This window comes from Lissotriton helveticus, chromosome 3_1 (genome assembly GCF_964261635.1).
Source record: "Lissotriton helveticus chromosome 3_1, aLisHel1.1, whole genome shotgun sequence".
Classification (NCBI taxonomy): domain Eukaryota; kingdom Metazoa; phylum Chordata; class Amphibia; order Caudata; family Salamandridae; genus Lissotriton; species Lissotriton helveticus.
Genome location: NC_136061.1, coordinates 1,788,206,627 through 1,788,227,581, shown reverse-complemented (window position 1 = coordinate 1,788,227,581; position 20,955 = coordinate 1,788,206,627). Strand labels below are relative to the sequence as shown.

Sequence of the window (20,955 nt, the reverse complement as noted above, 5' to 3'; positions counted from 1 at the left end):
GGATCAAAACATATTGAGTAGACATCAAAATTACCTATCACAAAACCACGTGGATTTGCTAGAGGGGTCACCTGTAATGTTGGCCCCGGGCTTGGCGGCCATCTTGTGAAACCTACCAAACCCACAGATTTCTAAAAAGTAGACACCCGGGGGAGTCCTGCGAGATACGGTTAAATTTGAGGTTGGCAGGGGATTCTGGGTAGGAAAAGTTGGGGGTCCACGCAAACCAAACCTCGCTGGACTCCCCAAGTTGTCTAGTTTTCAGAAATGTGTGGGTTTGGTAGGTTTCCCAAGATGGACCCCAAGCCCACGGCCAAAAACCCAGGTGCCCCCCCACCCCTTGTAAAACCAGGTCCTTTCAAAATAGGTATTTTTGATGTCTCCACAATACGTTTTGGGCCCTTCCCTGTCACGGGACTTAGGGAAATGCTGGGTAGTAGGAAATTTGTTGTTTCTTTCTGAAGCATGAACAGTTTGGCACAATAATGCAAGAAAAATGTGACAGTCACATTTTGAGGTTTGCAGGACTAACTTATTGCGATCCACAAGAGAGACATCACCATGTACTCACATGGATGTTTAGTTTATGAGAATATCTAGATTTGGGAGGTTTTTCTTAGATGGAATGTACACCTTGGCAGAGAGACATAAAAGACAAATATTACTGCATAACCATCTATACCTCAAACACACACAAAAACTGGTTGGGCTTGGCATGAGGGCGAGTGATGGTTCAGTATATACAATTTTTTAACAAGAGAATTCAAAAAAATGAAATGCTCTGTTAATAATTGAAAGGACGAGAAACTCAACCATTGACTCATAGCTCGTGAACTGTACAGCCACAACAAGGCACCAACCTCTTTACAGGCCATTCATACACTTTTCATATGTTTGACACATACAAAACCATTCACACAGCCAGCCACAGCCCCATTACATTATAACACTCACATCAGCCAACAACGCCATTTAAGGTCCCATAACTTGCACACGCCCACATGCCTGTCACAGCAACCACACCAACTGAGGGATTGCGTGGACTGGCATTTGGCTACCTGTGTGTGTAGTGAGCAGCAGCAAGTCACTACTCACCCACTGCCAGCCAACTGCAAATCCACGCACACTGCCAGTCAAGTGCCAGCCCACGGACACCACCAGTCCAGCACCATCCTACACACACCGCCATCACATTTAGATTTTTTTATACAAAAAAGAGAACACAAACAAATTGTAAATAAATACTAATCTACTAACACAAAATCTGAAACGAAATACATTGCACAAATGCCAATCTTGAAATTGAACAAAAAATATAAAGCAATAAAGACCAGGCAGTTCACTTTACCACTCATGGATGCTCCCAAAAATTATTTTGTGTGTGGTACATTCTAAAACAAGCAGGCACAAACAGTGCAGGGTTAGAAGGACTCCTCCGAGCAGTGGGAGTGGATGGAGTGCACCAGCCTCATTGCACATTGGTGAAACAGAATTACGCATGTGCAGTTGTATGTACTCTGCAATTACAAATTCTAAACTATCCTTCAGATCACTAAACTTGAGGGCTGCACTATCTCCTGGTACGTGGTTGGCGACTTACCGGTGACACAAAGGTGAGCTGCAAAGATTTTCTCCAGTGTCAACACTCCCTCTCTATCTCTTCCTTTCTCTCCCTCACACTTTCTCTCTTTCTCTGTCTCTTACTCTCTCTCATTCTTTCTTTCTCTCATCCTCTCTCTCACTCTCTCTCTCTCTCTCACTCTTTCTCTCTCTCTCTCTTCCTCTCTCTCACTCTTTATCTCTTCCTCTTCCTCACTCTTTCTCTCTTTCTATCTTCCTTGTATCTTACTCTTTCTCTCTCATTCTTTCTCTCTTTTTATTCCTCTCTGTCTCACTCTTTCTCTCTGTCTGTCTTCCTCTCACTCCCTCTCCATCTCTTCCTTTCTCTCTCTCACACTTTTTCTCTTTCTCAATCTCTTCTTCTCTCTCTCATTCTTTCTCTCTCTCTTCCTCTCTCTCACTCTTTCTCTCTCTCCCTCTCTCTCACTTTATCGCTCTCTTCTTCTCTCTCACTCTTTATCTCTCTCTCTTCCTCTCTCTCACACTGTTTCTCCCTTTATCTCTCTCTTCTCTTCCTCTCTCTCACACTCTTTCTCTCGTAGTCTTCCTCTCTGTCTCACTCGTTATCTCTTTGTCTGTTTTCCTCTCTCTCACTCCTTCTTTCTTCCTCTCTCCCTCTTTCTCTCTCTCTTCCTCTCTCTCACACTGATGGTCTCTTTCTCTCTTTCTCATATCCCACTCTTTCTCTCTCTTTCTCTGTCTTCCTCTCTCTCACTCTGTTTCTCTCTTCCTTGTATCTCACTATTTCTCTCTTCCTCTCTCTCACTCTTTCTCTCTCTCTCTTCCTCTCTCTCACTCTTTCTCTATCTTCCTCTCTCTCATGCTGTTTCTCTCTTTCTCTCTTCCCTGTATCCTACTCTTTCTCTCTTACTCTCTCTTACTCTATCTCTCTTTCTCTGTCTTCCTCTCTCTCTCACTCTTTCTCTCTTTCTCCGTCTTCCCCACTCCCACTCTTTCTCTCTTCCTCTCTCTCTCTTCCTCTCTCTCTCTTCCTCTCTCTCACTCTTTTTCTCTCTCTCTATCTCCTTTGCTGGACGCGTGACGCACCATCTTATCTTTCTTTTTATTTTGCAGGCTGTGATTTACAAATGGACAAGCGATGACATGCCACGGCTGTACATAGTTTTATTTGTTATTTTGTTTTAATAAAATGTTTTATATATAAATCAATACATGACTAAACATTCTTATTTGTCTAACCTCACAAGCATCTTCTTAATAATGGTTCGCAAAGGGACACATCTGGGCCCAAGAAGGTTGTTGGGGGTATGCTGGTGATGTGGGAAGAGGGTGTGTTACCAGCTAATGTGGGGAGAGGCAGCGTGAAAGGGATGTCTCTCACAGAAAGATTTCCGGTATGTTTTCAGAAATGCCTCGGACATAGGCCTGCTGATGGACTGAATCACAAAATGGCTTTTAAATGCTCATATAGTGTGAATTATGAACAGTTCGCACCCAGGCTCGCAGAGGGACAATTGTGGCTCGTGTGCTTGACTCACAGAGGCAGAACTACAAGCTGTTCGCTCCCAAAGGAACAGCAGCATAGTAGCTCGCAGAGGTTGAGGCACAGCAGCATACTAGCTCGCAAAGGTAGAGAGCTGCGAGCCAACGGACTGGCTACTAAAGGCATAGCTGCAAAGTGGTGATGTTGAGCACAGGCAGCATGTAAGGGTTATCTTCCTACTGGGGTCCTGGAGTGGAAGTCGCGCTGCCTGGCGCTCACCTGTTTCTCCTTTATTGTTAATAAATATTAAACCTTCACTGCATTCAAATCATCATTATACAGAGCTCCACTATAATAAATTGCCCCCGGAACCTTTCTTTTATATTTCCACTCTAAGCGATGCACAAGATGGCTGCTAACACTTCCTGGTTTGAAGTGTTAGCAGCCAATCATAGGGAAGCTCGTGCTCAGCAGTTAGGCACCAACCAGATATATATATATATATTTTTCCTTTAATATCTCAAAATACTACCGAACGGACTTACACCATTTCTACAAATGCGCGCTTTCTTGACCAAGACCTTTCTCCCTCCCAAATTTGGCGTAAGTCCGTTCAGCAGTTTCACCTGTAGCCTTGTCTAAAGTTTTGTATGGAAAATGCATTGAGAAAACATGTTTTGGGACCCCCCTTTATTCTCAACCCCCCCTTGACCAATCACCCCAAACTTTCAAGATAGGAGCTGATCAAAAAAGAGAAACTTTTTGGAATATTTCTTAAACATTTGTCAAACAACGCTTATAAGCTATAAGCACATGGAAGGCTCCAGGAGCGCAACCGCGTAACACCCCTCCCAACATTAGTAAAGCCCCAGGACTGCAGGGACCCAAGCGGGCCCCCGCAACCCCAGTGAGTGCTATTTTTTTGAAAAAAAAATCCATGAGACCTAGCCCACCCCGGGGTCTCTTTAAAATAAAACACAGAAACCCACGAAAAGTTATAATCACATCGAGGGCTCATGGAGGGGCCGCGCAACACCTCTCTGAACATGATTAAATCCCTGAGACTGTGGGGACCCCAGCGGGCCCCCGCAGCCCCAGCTATTTTTTTTTTAAATATTCCCCCGAGACCTAGCCCACCCCGGGGTCTCATTAAAATAAAACGCAGGAACCGCGAAAAGTTATAAAGCACATGGAGGGCTCCAGGAGAGTGGCCGCGCAACACCCCTCCCAACATAAGTGGCCCCCGCAGCCCTAGCAAGACCCCGCTATTTTTTTTCTAATTCCCCCAAGACCTAGCCCACCCCGGAGTCTCAATAAGATACACAGGAAACTGAGACCCCAGCGCAAATTGTGCCCTTTTTTATATAAATGCTTTCTTTGGCCCTGTGGGTCCTTCTGAGACTTCCTAATCATGCCTATGGGGTCAGGATGCTTCTACCCTACCACCTCTCTTGTTTTATACCTTTGTTTCCCTGTTTTCTGGTGACTCGCTTCTACCGAGTCACAAGATGGCTGCCAACACTTCCGGGTTTAGAGTGTTGCCAGCCAATCACAGTGAAGCTAGTGCATGGGACTAAGGCTCCGCCCAGATATCAAAACTTTTATTTTTCTATTTTCTCAGCAACTACTGAACAGATTTACACCATTTTAAAACAAGGTTGCTTTCTGAACCAAGCTCTAACTTTTTTGCCAAATTTGGGGTAATTCCGTTCTCTGGTTTTGGCTGTAACCTTGCACAAAGTTTCCTATGGAAAATTGATTTTTTTTACTCTTTATTTTTAATTTCTCAAAAACTACTGAACGGATTTACAACATTTAAAAAAAATGTTGCTTTCTTAACCAACCTCTACCTTTTTTCCAAATTTGTGGTATTCCTTTCAGCAGTTTGAGCTGTAGCTCGTCACAAAATTTCCTATGGAAATTAACATGGAGAAAACAACGTTTACGACCCCCATTTTTTTTTCTAAGCCCCACTTGAAAAATTACCCCCACATTATCAGGATGGGAGCTGACCTGGATAGACTTTTTTGGGGGAGAATTTCAGGAAGATTTTCCAATGACGTCAAAGTTATTAGCATATCAAAAAATACTTTTCCTATGGAAACTAGGTTCTAACTATAATTACCTACTGGTGACTGCCAGTAGGTAATAATATTCACTGAGAAAAACAAAGGCAGCAGGGATGTTATTGTTAGGTTCAGTTTTCACACAATTAAAATAATATAAATCCAGCTGTTATGTTTATAGTTATCTCAAGTAACTGTAACTCTAAATTATGAGAAAACCTGTATTTCTGTACTGAACTTAAGCCTATCTATCCACATGGGAATGAAGTTCTGCCAAAGGTGTTTAAACACCATCTCCTAACCATTCATCAACATGTAGAATTTTAGACAGGTTAAGACAGGATGCATTTCCACAGCTGTTTCCATTGCCGTGAGGGGAACAGCCGTCTGTCTGCATCGCTCCTGCCACTACTGTGAGAGAGACGGCTTCCAGGAATACTGCCATCACTGAGGCCCAGCCGTGAGGGGAATAGCCAAGAGGAGGACTGCAGCACCCAGAATCCCCCAGTGCTCGCGCCACCTGTGACGCCGCAGTTGTGCACAACAAAAGCATTGATTCACTCCCGCAGGACACATTTTCACAGCTTTTTCCATTGCCGTGAGGGGAACGGCCGTCTGTCTGTATCGCTCCAGCCACTGATGTGAGAGAGACGGCTTCCAGGAACACTGCCATCACTGAGGCCCATCCGTGATCGGAAGGGCAGAGAGGAGGACTGCAGCACCCAGAATCCCCCAGTGCTTAAGCCTCCTGTGGGTCCGTAGTTGCAACAAAAGCATCAACACACTCCCACGGGATGTATGCGGGTGTGTCAGGGCCGCACCCATCAGAGCCCAGAAGAGGCCGGGCTGGGCCAGCCCCCTATCATCGCAAATGTGGAGTTCCTTATTTCAAGTTAGCACCAAGGTACTGTTGCTTTGTGGAAATCCACAGTTTACTACGCTCAGTATTTGCCTAGTCTGTTTTATATGTTAACTTGCCTGCCTTGCTGCATAACTCAGACTTTCTGCTTTTAGCACTACGCCACTTTATTGATTGATTGACTTGTAAGCCGCCTGCGTCCTTGTACAGCCTAGTCCTTTTGCACTTAGTAATACCCCATTTTACTGTCTGAGTGGAGTGGAGTGGAGTCATCAACAGTGTGGGGTATAGGACTATTACCCCCACACTGCAACGTGTTGTGAAGGGAGGCTGTTAGTGCTCAGTACTCAGTTTCTGGATGGAGCACAGGAAGGAGCACTTATTTCGGCCAGAGTGGGAGTTTAGTATTATTTTCTGTTTGCCTATTGCTTTGTGTAGCCCAGGCTATTTGACTTGGAATTTGGTACTGTCTTTATACCATTCCGTATTAAGTGACTATATTACCAGTCTGTCTCCCTTAAATTGTTTGTCATTTTGTACCTAGCACCACGCCATACTACTACTTGAGTGGAGATATCAATAGCGTGGGGAGCGCGTTAATACCCAGCGCAAGGAAAACATTGATTCATGCTCTGTCTACATTCATGAGTAGTGGCTTCTACTCTTTCTTTTCTTTTTAAAGTGCGTGATGAGTAAGGGTAAGGCACTAACTGGGAAGGGGGTGGTGGGAATGCTTGATAACTTTCTGACAAGAGCAGAATCGGCACTAATGCATGAAATAGCATTAACCGAACGCCGACTTTCCCTTCAACCCGTGGTAAGGTCATCACATGTGAATTCACATGTATATGACCTAACTGGCATTAATGTCCAGAATAAGGAATTAGCTCCAACCCTGGTACTTTTAGATTCACAGCCCACCGAGGTAAATCTACCAGATTGTATCCAGGGACAACAGGAATCGATTGAGCATAATCCAATAACTACTAGGTCCAAGGGACAAAATCTAAAATTAATCAATCAAGACCTCTTCAACCCCCTGCCAAAAAAAGAAATGGTCAGGGGGCAGTCAGACAGGTTTCTGCAAGGGGCGAAAAATGAAACTCTTCATTCAAAAGTGACCATGGGTCAGTTAAACACCGGTTTTTCAGAGTCAATCCCTGTAGCTAATACTATTAAAGATGTCAACACAGGAGAATTCTGGAATAAAGTTAGAGAGATCTTTACAGATTCATTAAAACCTGTGCTAGATATGTTGAGTGACATGGAGGGTCGACTGTCTAGCATAGAGAAGTGATTAAATACCCAGACCATTACACTGACTACTAAAAGTAATACCCTTGTAAACGTTGAGCCTCCCCAGTGCGCAGGTGAGCAAACCCCTATATCTCATTCGAGTAATATTACTGATAAGTACTACCAAAATTGCTCACCGTCAGGTCTCTATTCACAAACTGGAAATGCAAGATCAGTATGATTACCCCAACCTGGAATAGGGACAGAAAGGGCAACAGAGAATCAGAGAGGGGGTACTGACCATCCACAGTCAGTGCCCCCTGGACAAGGTCCTCTAGGTCGAAAAATAGCCAGAGTGAACCAGGAAGATAAAGCAATTCCCCTTCCAATTTGGCAAAGGCTTCACATCCTTTTGCAGTTGCCCCAAAGTCTTTGCATCTCCCACCAGACACAACTCAAGAGACGGTGGTGCTGGTTAATGTTCCTTTGCTCTCTCCTGGGGAAACAGAACACTGGTCGGCTTTCAGAAATAAAGCCTTGCACTTTCTATCAGGGAGAACAGGAATGAAAAACAGTCTTTTCTCGCAATTTAGAATGGCCAGGAGAATTGGATGGGTGGGCAATTTGCAGAAAAGGCTGCTCGGATACTGTGTTGTGTTATCTTTTTCCTCACAACAAGTAGTGCAAACAATTATGGAGAGGATGGGTAATTGGCCAGTAAGCAACAAGGGGCTAAGTGTGGTCCAGTTGGACTTTTTCTATCACCCACCAAGATGGATTTGGAATCGCAGAGAAGAAGGACCATTCATTGGGCACCTTCTCACAGTTATTCTGTACCCACTTTTAACCATTTTGAGGCTCTGAGTAACCTGGAGGAGATAGATTGACTGTGCAATATATCCCCTCCGTCTACAGGGGGTGTAGTGTCGGGGCTGACTGTCAACCTATAGGGCAGGCGACTATAAGGAGTTTGTCATTTAGAGACGGCCTCAACAACCCCTTTACCCCAGGATTACTATAGATCTCAATGGGAAATGCAGTTTCTCTAAGCCCAACAACTGTGCAGGTGGAGACTTTTGACTCTAGCACCAATTTTAGGGGTTTAGGTGGCGTAATACTTAATTGACAATGGGTTAGGGAACGTAATTTCGCTCCCATACCGGAAGCACTGCTGAAAGGCACAAAAGACTCCAAAAATTGATCCAATTTTGTAATTTTAATCCATTTATTCCAGTTCTCAATTTCTAATTCCTTTTCGTCCGTCACATGAAAAACCTTTATGTATTTAAATCTGATGCGGTAAATATGCCCATCCGGGCCTTATTTTTACGGCAGGAAACATACATAGTTCATCCTCAATAGTATCATATTCCCAATGAATTTCGGTTGCTTTTATCAACCTTCGTCAGGGGTACACTACAAATTCAAACAACGTACACAACGAATAATGATATTGCAATGATATGATATGCGTTTTATAACATAAATTCTAAAATGTTGTTGTTTGAATTTGTAGTGTACCCCTGACGAAGGTTGATAAGGTCAATTACTTCTCCACGCGGAGGGAGGGCGGACCGCGTTTCCGGAATGCACGCATTCTACTGCCAATACTGATGATATTGATTACATGGATGAAATGGAGTGCACTCCACTCTATAATTGTGATGTACTTTGACAGCCTAACCTGGAGTAGCACCCACGGATTAAAAAGTTGAGATGGGTGAAAATCAAGGTCACATGTGAAAACCTACACTCCTCACTATGGGGAGCAAGTTTGAACTGCTCCAAAACAGCAATGAACGTGAAAGACGATTTAAAGTTATAAACATGAGAGAGACGTTATATCATACAGTTATTCAGTGGATGCATTTTAACCTTGCAAGTCCTGTTTAATATGTGTACTTTTTAATTTACTAAAACTCAGAATGTAATCTTTTTTAATTGGCGCAGATTTATACATCGTAAGGGTGGGCGGAGTAATTTAGTTAATGCTGAGGGACTGTTGAATCGAGGGAGGGGACAGATTAAGGTTTCACATATAGGTGATCTTAACATACAGGAGCCGTACCAGTGGTTTATGGGTCCCGTAGTAAATTGGTAAAATTCAGGAAACAGTAAGGGGAGGGTCCCTAAACGTGATGAGCTTAAAATGGCGGCAAATGTGAAAGAGCCGTTAACCGGCTCGAGGAATGAGAACTGGGTTTACGAAAATCTTCACAGGTACGAGAGGGATTTTTATTTAATGTGGAACGAGAGGCAATGGGCTTGTTTTGTCATCTAAGCTAGTGGGGAGACAGTTTCGTAGATGTTTTCTAACGTGGGATTGTAAAGTATAACTACAATGGAGGAGAGTTGATGTAGAGTACTTTAGAGTTGGGAGGCACTAGAGGGAAAGCGCTGATTGAGTTTTTTAACAAAGTACACAACGAATAATGATATTGCAATGATATGATATGCGTTTTATAACATGAAGTCTAAAATGTTGTTGTTTGAATTTGTAGTGTACCCCTGATGAAGGTTGATAAAAGCAACCGAAATGCATTGGGAATATGATACTATTGAGGATGAACTATGTATGTTTCCTGCCGTAAAAATAAGGCCCGAATGGGCATATTTACCGCATCAGAATTAAATACATAACGGTTTTTCATGTGACGGACGAAAAGGAATTACAAATTGAGAATTGGAATAAATGGATTAAAATTACAAAACTGGATCAATTTTTGGAATCTTTTGTGCGACAAAGCCTTTCAGCAGTGCTTCCGGTATGGGAGCGAAATTACGTTCCCTAACCCATTGTCAATTACTTTTCCACGCAGATGGAGGGTGGACCGCCTTTCTGGAATGCACGCATTCTACTGCCAATACTGATGATATTGATTACATGGATGAAATGGAGTGCACTCACTCTATAATTGTGTAATACTTAATTGCTCATCTAACCCCTGTGTGAGTAATGTCATACCTCCCCTTCCCACTACAAAATTGAACATCGGTTCTTGGAACGTAGCTGGGTTGCGTTCAAAGGTAGATAATATAGAGTGGATTGAGTTTATACACGGCAAGGATATTTTAACCCTACAAGAAACATGGTGTATAGACGCAATACATATTAATGGTTATAAAACATTGAACACGCTGGCTGTAAAGAGTAGGGGGTAAGACCAAAAGGTGGACTTTGCACTTTTATCTCAAATTATGTGATCTTGGATAAGCTAGTATTTCATCAAGGTGATTGTAACTTTCACATTTTTGGAAATGGTATGTAGTGCAACCCAATTTGTGATTGTGGTTAATTTTTATAATGATGTCCCAGAGGGTGAACTTGTCACAGTGGTTAGAGCACTGAGTGGGGCATTGCATGCGATTTATAAAGAGGGTAGAAAAGAATGTATGTTAATTGTTCAGGGAAATTAAAACTGTGCTCCATGTAGTAATACTGATCCTAGGTTGTGTGGTTTGGCCGAGAAGGAAGAACAACACTGCTCGCATTTCTGTCATTCGAGGACTGGGAGTGTTTTAATGAACTTTTGCATATGTTTGATCTGAGTATTGTAAATGACCTTTTAGTTCCTCTTGTACCTTTGTCCTATACCTTTAATGGCTGAGGGTTCGCATCAATTATTGATTGTATGCTAGTCTCCCAGATCCATGCATCAAGGGTCAACAAATTTAAGGTAGAGGATATTGCGCTGAGTAATCATTACCCGCTTTGTTTAGCGATTACACTGTCCTTGATAATTCCCCATAACTGCAAACCCAAAAGAGGTGATACTTTATCAGGTGAACTAGCCCTAAACCATATAAATGGGTATTCGTTGCGGTGGCCAAAGGTGGACCCAGTAGGGTTGACAGAACAACTGATCACCAATTGTAAACGTGACATGGTTATCTGTTTAGATGAGCACTCTCCTTGCGAAGAGATAGTTCAATCCTTTATAGAGATTACAAAAGAGGTGACAAATCTTTTAAGGGCTCATTCTCAAATAAAAAAGAACAAGTATTGGCATAGCCAATAGGTCTCGCCTTTGGGACCTTATAAGTGTTTGGTTATGGAGCACATTATAAACAGGCTATGCGCTATGGGTGGGACAAAGAGATGATAGATGCTAGACAGCCTAAAATAAATAAAGCCAGCAAACAGAAAGCAATCAACTGTGAATTACAAAACATGAAGCCAACTGTAAGTAATGGGCAGAATGCATTCTGAAGGAGGCTTTTAGAATTAACCCAAGAAGTCCTTTGCAAAGCATCCAGCACAGGCTCCACCTATAAAGAGGTATAGTGGTTAGAAATGCATGGTCCCAAAGCTATTAACAAGGTATTTGGTACAAGGCAAATAAAGCAAATCAAGACAGCAGACCACACCATTGAAACCACAGTAAGACGTGGTTATGTACCCACTCGTAGACTGTTCTACCCATTCTTAGGAAATGGTTTTAGCATGCTATTGTAACTCAGGATGTTTGTGAGTAAATCTTAAATAGTTAGGTACATCAAAGAACTGGAGATGGGGAGAAGGCTGATGAGCAAAAGCGGATACAGTAGCTTGCCCAGGATAACTCAATGTTTGAGATGGAACCTAGGATTACAACTCTGGTTTCCATATTTCACCGTTAACAACTTGTGTTGTTAAAGTATAAGCGTGTGCCATGCTGAAGCATTAAGCTCAGCGCCCGGGATGTGGATGACGGCAGCAAAACGCAAGCACCATTGTTGTTTGTATGCGCATGTGTTAATGTGTATTAATGTGAAGCAGGCGCGTTGGGGGGGAGGCGCAATTCACTTGCTTGAGCGCTAATTGCTGCCAGATGGTGGCGCGCGCTCCCACGAGTGAATCTCCTGACATGCACGCGTTGCCATTGAAGGCAATGGAATGCGTGCACGTGCTTGGCTGAAAAGCCTTAGCGCTCGGAAAAGGTATTTTCGCATGGGCGTTGCAGAGGCCGAGACTTAAAAAGGAAGGTTGATTCGATAAAAACTGTACATTAGCCAACTTGAATATAAAGAGGGTGTTAAGTATGAAGCCAAGATCTATCCCTGAGGTAAGAAAAGCAAGGATAGAATACCAGAGAGCATTAAAGGCTAGGAAAAGTGGCCTAAGGGATGAGGTCTGGGAACCTCTTCATTCCGCTGCTATGCAGAAAAATAACGTGGCCTTCTGGAAAGCAGTTAGAGCACCTTTCCTGACTGTGGACCAGAGTCCGACAATTGTGATTGCAATCTCAGAAGAGGACTGGTTTAACTTCTTCTTCAAGCGGTTCCTGTGAGGAGCCATATCATTACTTCTCAAGCTGTAAACCTTGTGGTTCCTATGCAGGTAACGCTGGAGAAAGTGGAAAAGGCCCTGGTACAGAGCCAAGGTGGCAAGACTCCAGGACCCGATGGCGTCCCAGTTGACCTGTTTAAACACTATGTGCAATTGTGGGGTCCTCTAATTACTCAGGTAATCAACACAAGCTTAAGTTCCACACTTCCAGGGTCCTGGGCAGAATCCACAATAATTCCAATTTTCAGAGGGAAAGATCTAATCCTGGGTGCTATAGACCCATCTCCCTTCTTGATTCTATGGTGATGGTCATAGGTCGGATTCTTTTAGAATGGCTCACAACATGGGCAGAAGATGCCAGCACTATCTTGGATTTACAATACGGCTTTAGAGAGGGGTTAGGCACTGTCTAGCAAAGTTTAAATCTGTTTATGTTAATGTGGAAGTACACAAGGGCAAAGAAGGGCCTCCTGTTTATGGCTTTTGTTGATTTATCGGCGACGTTCGACTTGGTGAGACACGGCAAATTATGGGAGATTCTGGTCTCGCTGGGTGTGTATAGTTGCCTTTTTACAACAATTATATAGGGAGGCGGCTGCTAGGGATCGATATGGCAAGGGAGGCGAGTGCACTAGATCTTTTCCTGTCAGGCGGGGGGTCAGGCAGGGCTGTGTCCTGGCCCCCTTCCTTTTTAACTTGTACTTAAATGCATTAGGAGACGAGCTACTTAAGAGCGGTCAAGATTTCCCACAAGTAGGAGGCCGTCCGATACCTACCTTACTGTACACGGACGATGCAGTTCTGATGGCACTCACGCAAAATGGCCTACAAAGGGTTTTAGGCAGTTTTAATGTTTTAACGCAGGATCTGGGTTTATCAATTAATGTCTCTAAAACTTTTATCGTGAACTATGGAAATAAGAAATACACAGGCCGGGGAAGGGAAACTTTCTTGGAAGGCAATAAGGTATCTCAAACAACAAGTTTTTCTTATTTGGGTATCCAATTTAATGATGATGACACCTGGACAAATAAATGACTGCAAACAATCTTGTATTTATGAGAACCACTAGCGCACTTGCCACTTTCTGAAGGAAACTGGGGCGTAAGCCACCGGGAGAGATTATACAAATTTATAAGGCAAAATGTCTCTCAGTGGCCATGTATGGAGCAGGGGTTTGGGGGTTCACAAACTCACTTCTGATACAATTGGTGGAAAACACCTTTCTGCGCTTTATTTTGTCAGCACCACAAAGCATGTCTGCCTTTGCCTGCCATGAGGAATTGGGTCTTGCTTATATATTGGATCTTATTAAATTAGAAACCATACTCCTCTGGCACAGAATATGGACAAAGGAATAGATGGTACTGAATAGAACTATTATGGCGGAAGTAATGAGACTTGACAGGGTCCGTATGATCCCCTGGATGAAGTATGTTGAGTCTTTTTATCATTATTAGGCAACCCAGAGTTTTATTTAAACCCCAGCTCAATGATTGGTATCTCTAGAAAGGAGTTAAAATCTAGGGGCCTTGCGTATTTAGTTGAAGATAGAGCATTAGGTGAGCTATCGAAATCCTGTGTGTTGAAACATCAGTTAACACTCACATCTGGAGGGATGGATTGTATCTAGTGGGTTTGATAGAATGCTGCTAATTAGATTCAGATTAGGATCCATTTACAGATTGTTGTCATTTCCTATAATGAATGACTGGTGGCATAATTTATCAGCCTGCCCGTGTAATTTCCAATCAAATCAGACAACACTACACGTGATTTTTTTCTGAAAAGTTTCTGTGACATAAAGAAAAGCATTACTTGTACCCGTCTTAAAAGTGTATTGCCTAAGACAGTGTTGCATAGCGCTAATTCGCTTGCAATCCCTGGAAAATTTACATATTGCCTGAAGGATTGCTTTATACATTAAAAGAGTGCTCCGAATCAGGAAAACTTTGTGTTGGGATAGTAAGGTGCAGAGGGGGGTGGATGGTGACCGGTGATTTGTGTAATGGGTTTAATTCTTTTTAAAGTCATAGTCGTTTTTTGAATGTATTTTACAACTGATTAGAATCTGTTTTAGTTTGTATGCTTTTTGGCAAAAAGGGGGTTCTGTCAGTTTTACCAAAGTCTTATTTTATTGAAATGTTATCAATTCTGAGTAAATGAACTGCTATGAACTCGTTTTAAATATGAACTGTTTCTGTAGTTTGTATTTTATTGTGCTTTTATGATTGTCCTCTTACAATCGAATAAAGCTTACTTTGATTGATTGATTAATAAACAGGTAGCTTGTGTTGGCAGACTTGTTTCCAACTAAGGGATAACCAACTTCATCAAATAGATGATGAGAGGAAAGCATGAGTTGTCTGCATTGTCATTGGAATCCTGCAATGAGACCCCTCACAAATTGGCCCTAATTTTGTTACTTCTATAATCCTGATAAGAGTTGTAACTCCTACTCCTGTTATCGTACATATCATATTGCGGTTATTTTATCATAACATCTGTACCCCCTGTGTAAAGTTCAACAGTTGAAGCCTTTTTAAATTTTCCAAGGGGAAAATGCCATGAAAACTAAAGGGACATGTTGATTTTGCTGCTGTTAAGCACCTACATTGTGCTCCATTTTATATGCAGACCTTGATAGGTGATAATTATTGCACCCAGGTAATTATGAACATCTGGTGTCAGGTTTTATCCTATGCGAAAATAATCACCTAGGACATTAACTGGCATATTATAAAGACAGGCGCTAAAATTATCGCTGTTTTAGCGGCAGAATACTGCCGCTAAAACGGCAATAATGGGCTTGATAATATGCTCTATGGAATTCCAAATGAAGCTCATGTTAGATGTGAAGGACATCTAACATGGGCTTCAATTGGAATTCCATAGAGCATATTATCAAGCCCTTTATTGCCGTTTTAGATGCAGTTTTCTGCCGCTAAAATGGCGATCATTTTATCGCCTGTCTTGATAATATGGCCCTAGATCACTTATAATGAGGGTGATTGACTGTACCCCATTGACAATTTTATGTTATATAACTGGATTTCTGCCTATCGCTTTGAGCTCTTTATCACCAAACTCACCTCTTCCAGCACAAATTGTAAAATAATGAATACCCTGTGTCCTGCCATACTTCCCTAATACTCCTGACAACATCCTTCCCACCATGTCAAAACTGAAAAAAATAATACCTTGAGTGCTGCTATCCTCCCACAGCATCTGCTGTAGCTCTCTTCCCCACCGTTACACAATAATTAAAAACAAATGTTTGGCATAGTTTCGGCCTTATCAACCACCCTGTAAAAATCCCTCTTCTTAAATGAGTCCTTGATCTCCACTCTCATTGAGAGATTGGGAAGTCTGCATAGTGCTGACAGCAGATCTGTGACAGCCTCTGCCAGCATCAGGGTTTAGACAGGGAAGCAGTTGCAACAAATGTTTCACACTCACTCCCATGATACCTTCTGGTCTGCTCAGTTTCAACAGAGTGTTAGAAGAACATGTGAGATGGCAGTGCTCCAACAGCTCTGCCACCCCCACCCTCTGATCATTGGAAAGCCACTGGAGGTGATATAGAAGTCCAGTTAAAGCGCTGGTTCAAACCTAGTTTTTCACTCCCATAAGTGCAGTGAAAAACAAAATAGGGTTTCAAATCCAGTGCCAGAAGTAAAGGCTTATAGTGGAAGTTACAGAAAATCAAGGGAAATTCTGTTTAGGCTATTCAGCCCCTCTCTTAAGAAAAGCAGGCAAAATAATTAGTTTTTATCCTTTAAGAGAACAAGAGACAGTTTCCGGGAACTTCTGTAGAACTAGTCAGCCATGTGCAGAAGCTATTCAACCCCTATCCCACCAAGAGGCTTACACATTGTAGTAAGTTTAGTACTGTATTAGAATTCACAAACTATGACTGACATTTTACCACTATTAATTTTAAGACTGCAGAGACTCCACACTTGCGGTAGATACTTCACAGTTGTAAAATCACTAGCAATAACATTACAATTGCAACTTTTGAATACCAAAACAGTAGAAAAAGTGCAAGTTTACCTTTGTGAACGAGCCCCACAATATTTCACAATGCTTCAACATTCTTCCTTCACACTTCCAACCCTTCCGAACTTCACTTAATGTTCAGAATTTACTCGTATTGAGCACGTCAAAATTCTGAACAAATGTACAAGCAAGAGCATTAGCTACGTTCATGAAAGCTAGTATAAAAGCCTTTACAATTAACAGAAATATGAACACATTTACTGAGCAAGTGTGAGAAATCAGATTGTTGGTTCGCTGGGAAGTGAGCCCTGGTCAAGCAACAGCCACAATCCTTTGCAGCGTGAACTACAAACTTCCCTAAAGCCGCAACATATTGGCAATGTGTAAAGTATTTAGGCAGCACACAAACAGTAACAATGCAAAAACACAGCACAAGAAAAATCCCACACCAATTTAGAAAAATAGAGTACATTTGAAAAATGTATTTGACACCAAAACAACAAAAAAACTATTTGTAGCACCAAAGTTATGAATTTTAAAAGTTTTTAGTGAAAACTAACCGTCTAAAAGATCAAAGTGCCATCCACAGACATCTAGTTGCATTAAACTGAGTCAAATTGAAAACAAAAATCCTTCTGCAATAGACGGCAGATCGGGTACAAAAAGTAGTCCTGAACAGAGCTTAGAAGAGATTTTGAGAAAAAAATTCTGACAAGGTAAAGTTCAGTTGGCCATAGCGGCAGGCGGTGCCCGAGGAGGCTGCATCATCAGGAACCTTGGGTTGAAACCGTTATGAAATATTCTTCGTGCGGACTGAGTATCTTTTCTGGAAGTCTAAAATGTCCAGTGGCATGAACCAGGAGGCAGTAGCAGAATATGGTTCCAGGGACTTAGATACCCCTTTGGCAAAAGACCACTGAGCAGGATTTGCTGCTGCAGAAAAGAACACAGCCGCAAAGTCAATCCGACCAGAGATGCAATTTAGATGGATAGGTGAGTAGGCAGGTCCCAGTCTCCTTTCGGTTCTCAGAGCAGTTTTTGGTCAAATATTTTTCAGGTCCTCAGCTTTAGATTTTGCACATCTGGACACATTTTCAGATTACAACCAGGGGTCCCGGACAGGCAGAACACAGCTTGGGAGCTTAGGACTCACACTGGCTGGGTTCAGGTGTGAGGTTAAGACAGTAGAAGCCTTATGAGTTTCTGTGACTTTGAACAGGAGGCCAGCAAACTTGTCCTTAGAATCACTCAGGTAGTCCTGGGGTCAGGTGAAGATGCAGGGCTCAAGAGCAGGGGTAGCCTCTGAGCATTCAAGGCAGGCTCCAGGAAGCACAGCAGTCCTTCCAGGTACAACATAGCAGTGCACAGCAGGTCACAGCAGAAGGCAGTCCACTGAGAGTCCTTCCACAGGTCCAGGAGTGAACTGAAGAGTGTGTCTAATGGTCCCGTTTTCATACCTTATGCCCTTCCTGTGGAAGATGGGAGATATTTCTAGAAAGTTTCTTTGAAGTGCACGGAATTTCATGACACCCCTGTCCTGGCTCCAAGATGGCTGCAGTGACCATGTGGGGGAAGAGCACAGCCTATTCTGTTGAATGTGGGGTTGTGCTTGGCTCATCCACCACTCTTGCCAGCAGATGTCTCATTCAGGTACACCTAATCCCTCTTTTGTGTGACTGTCTGTGAGGAATTCACAAAGTCTGTCAGTTACATCTAGGAATGTGACCCAAGACAGGCTGCAGGCACAAAAGGGCTAAGGCCAGGAAAAAGCTAACTTCCTAAAAGTAGCATTCTCTAAATTGTAAATACAAATTTGGCTATACCATTAAAGAAGAATTTTCATTACATTTTCATACATACCAATCATTTACTGGCTACCTGGTCCCAATAAAAAGTTAGCCCTTATTAATATTATAAGGCAACACAATGTTTTGCTAAGGGACAGATAAGCCTCACAGTAGTGAAAAAAGTTTCTAGGAGTTTTTCACGACCAGGATATTTAAAACTCATAGGTATATGGCAAAACGTTTAATTACAATGCACCCTGCCCTATGGGCTACCTAGTACCTACGTTAGGGGTGAGTTATATGCCATAAAAGATAATTTTAAAGCTCTGCAAGAGGGTTAAATTGGCAGGTTGAATTGACAGTTTAAAACTGCATTCAGGCTGCAATGGCAGGCCTGGGACATGTTTGAAGGTGCTAGTTAAGTGGGTGGCACTATACGTCCTGCAGGTACGCTAGTAATATTTAATTTGCAGTCCCTGGGTATATGGTACATGTTAGAAATGGGGGTGTCTAGTTGACAGAGGTAGGTACCTTTGTCCAAATAGGGACCGTTGCTTCTAGTCAGGGTAAGGGGAATACACACTTTAGATAAACCCTGCTCACCCCCTGGGAAGCTTGGCATGGGCAGACAGACTTATCCCAAAGGCAATTTGTAAAGTATTTGTACTTGAAACACACTGTAACACTGTAATACAGTGATAACACCAAATATGGACACCACACCAGTTTAGGAAAAATAAAGTATATTTATCTCAAGTCAACAAGACCAAAACAGCAAAAATCCAACATACAGGAAATAAGATATGACTTTAGAACAGTTATTGAAAAAAATGAAGCTTGTAGAAAACAAATAGCTTCTCCTGGGGCTAGTGCGATTTCGTGACAGCAATAAATTCAAATTACAGCGACGACGGTGAGGAGCGCGGGGTCGGGCATAGACTCACACTGATCCTCAAACAAACAGCACCTTGGAAACAAAGTCTATGACAATGTACAGTGTCGTTGAGGTAAGGCGTCGGTGCCGAGGTTGAAGCCGGCCTCCTGGCTGCCACGGGGAAGGTGAGGTGTCGTGTTCACGAGGAGGCGGTGTGTCGAGACCAGGACGGATAAAGATGCTTGAACAGGCAGTGAGGCATCGGTTCAGGTGACAACGCGAAGTCAGCAAGTTCATGGAATCACTCTCAGCAGTTATCGGCGCTGCGATAATAGAAGGCAGGTGCTGGCGATGAGGGAGTCGGTGCAAGCACTAACGTTGTCCACAGACGATAACTGCCGGTGTTGGTGAGCATCAAAGGGCATTGGAGCTGTCTGTGGTGCAGGCCGGGGGGTACGTCGTTCGCTTCACGACTATTTTGTCCCAATTGGAAGTTAGACTTGTAAGATGTTACAAAGCATTTCCCATTCTATCCTATATTGCAAGATAGCCTTTCAATAGTGAAAAATGAAATTGTTATTATTTCACCATCATGACATGTCACATACACCAGTACATGTCCTAACTTTCAGATACACTGCACCCTGCCCACGGGAGTATCTTGGGCCTTCCACAGGGGTGCCTGGTATGTAAGAAAATGGAAGGTTAAGGCCTGGCAAGTGGATGCACTTGCCAAGTTGACATGGCAGTTAACAAATGCGCACAGACACTGAAGTGGCAGGTCTGAGATACCTTTTCAGGGCTACACATGTGGGTGGCACAATCAGTGCTGCAGGCCCACTGGTAGCATTTGATGTATAGGCCCTGGCACACTTCAGTGCACTTTACTAGTGACTTACCAATAAATCAAATACACTAATAAAGGAGTACCAATTGTAATCATAATTTACACAAGGGCAATTGCACTTTGACACTGATCAGCAGTGGCAAAGTGAAGAAAACATCTAATCTGGTAAAAATGAAATCCAGCACAGCATCAATACATGAGCTAGGGGCAAAATGTCGGGAAACAACGCCAAAGATGCCAAGTCTAACAGAACACCACTTCACAAGTGGTTTACAAGCAAATGAATTATGCTAACCCTTCATAGGGGAGTAAACACAAGCACTTTAACACTGGTAAGCAGTGGTGAGGTGCACAGAGTACTAAGGCCAACAAAAAGGATTATTAGAAACAAAATGGAGGTAAGTAGGCATAATGTTTAGTGGAAGACCACCCCAAGCTTACAGGGCTAACAGGAAGCCAGTTTAAAAAATGCGCATATTTGTCTAACCGCTTGTGAACATTGGCACATCTAATGACCACTATTAGTAAGAGCAGAAAATCATTGTGGTTACACACTAATATAGCCAAGAATCGACATTGTTTGCTTCACAATGTTATGTTCTTTTGCTAATGTTGTGAATATCTTTGTTCCATACTATTTTTAATATTAGTAAAATATTTAACACATTTGTGAGAAAAAACTCTGAATTAGTAGCTTCAGCCCATTTTTGCTGATGGGTATTACTGTTACTGCTGCATGTTCCCAGTTTATGTGCTCTGACCTCAAAAAGATAACGTTCGCTAATTACCAAATTTCTTATTTAACGTTCCAAAGGCCATAATGCATGGTGCACAAAAAAATAAAATGCATTTACAGTTACATGTCACCCATGGAGTGTAGCACTTATTCTTCTATCCACTAGGTTGAGAAAGAAAAACATGGTTTCAGGTCTATATGTGTAGTTTGACTGC

General features: G+C 42.5%; 1 protein-coding gene across 3 annotated transcripts in view; it reads left to right on the top strand.

Annotated features, from left to right (window-relative positions):
• The first annotated feature begins 5,938 nt into the window (after positions 1 to 5,938).
• Positions 5,939 to 20,955, top strand: part of LOC144825154 (uncharacterized) — a 285,935-nt gene continuing 270,918 nt past the window's right edge. For all 3 annotated transcript variants that reach the window (XM_078684023.1, XM_078684022.1, XM_078684024.1), the window contains exon 1: positions 5,939 to 6,034. The gene's annotated coding sequence lies outside the window, so the exon portion shown is untranslated. The remainder of the gene's footprint in view (positions 6,035 to 20,955) is intronic.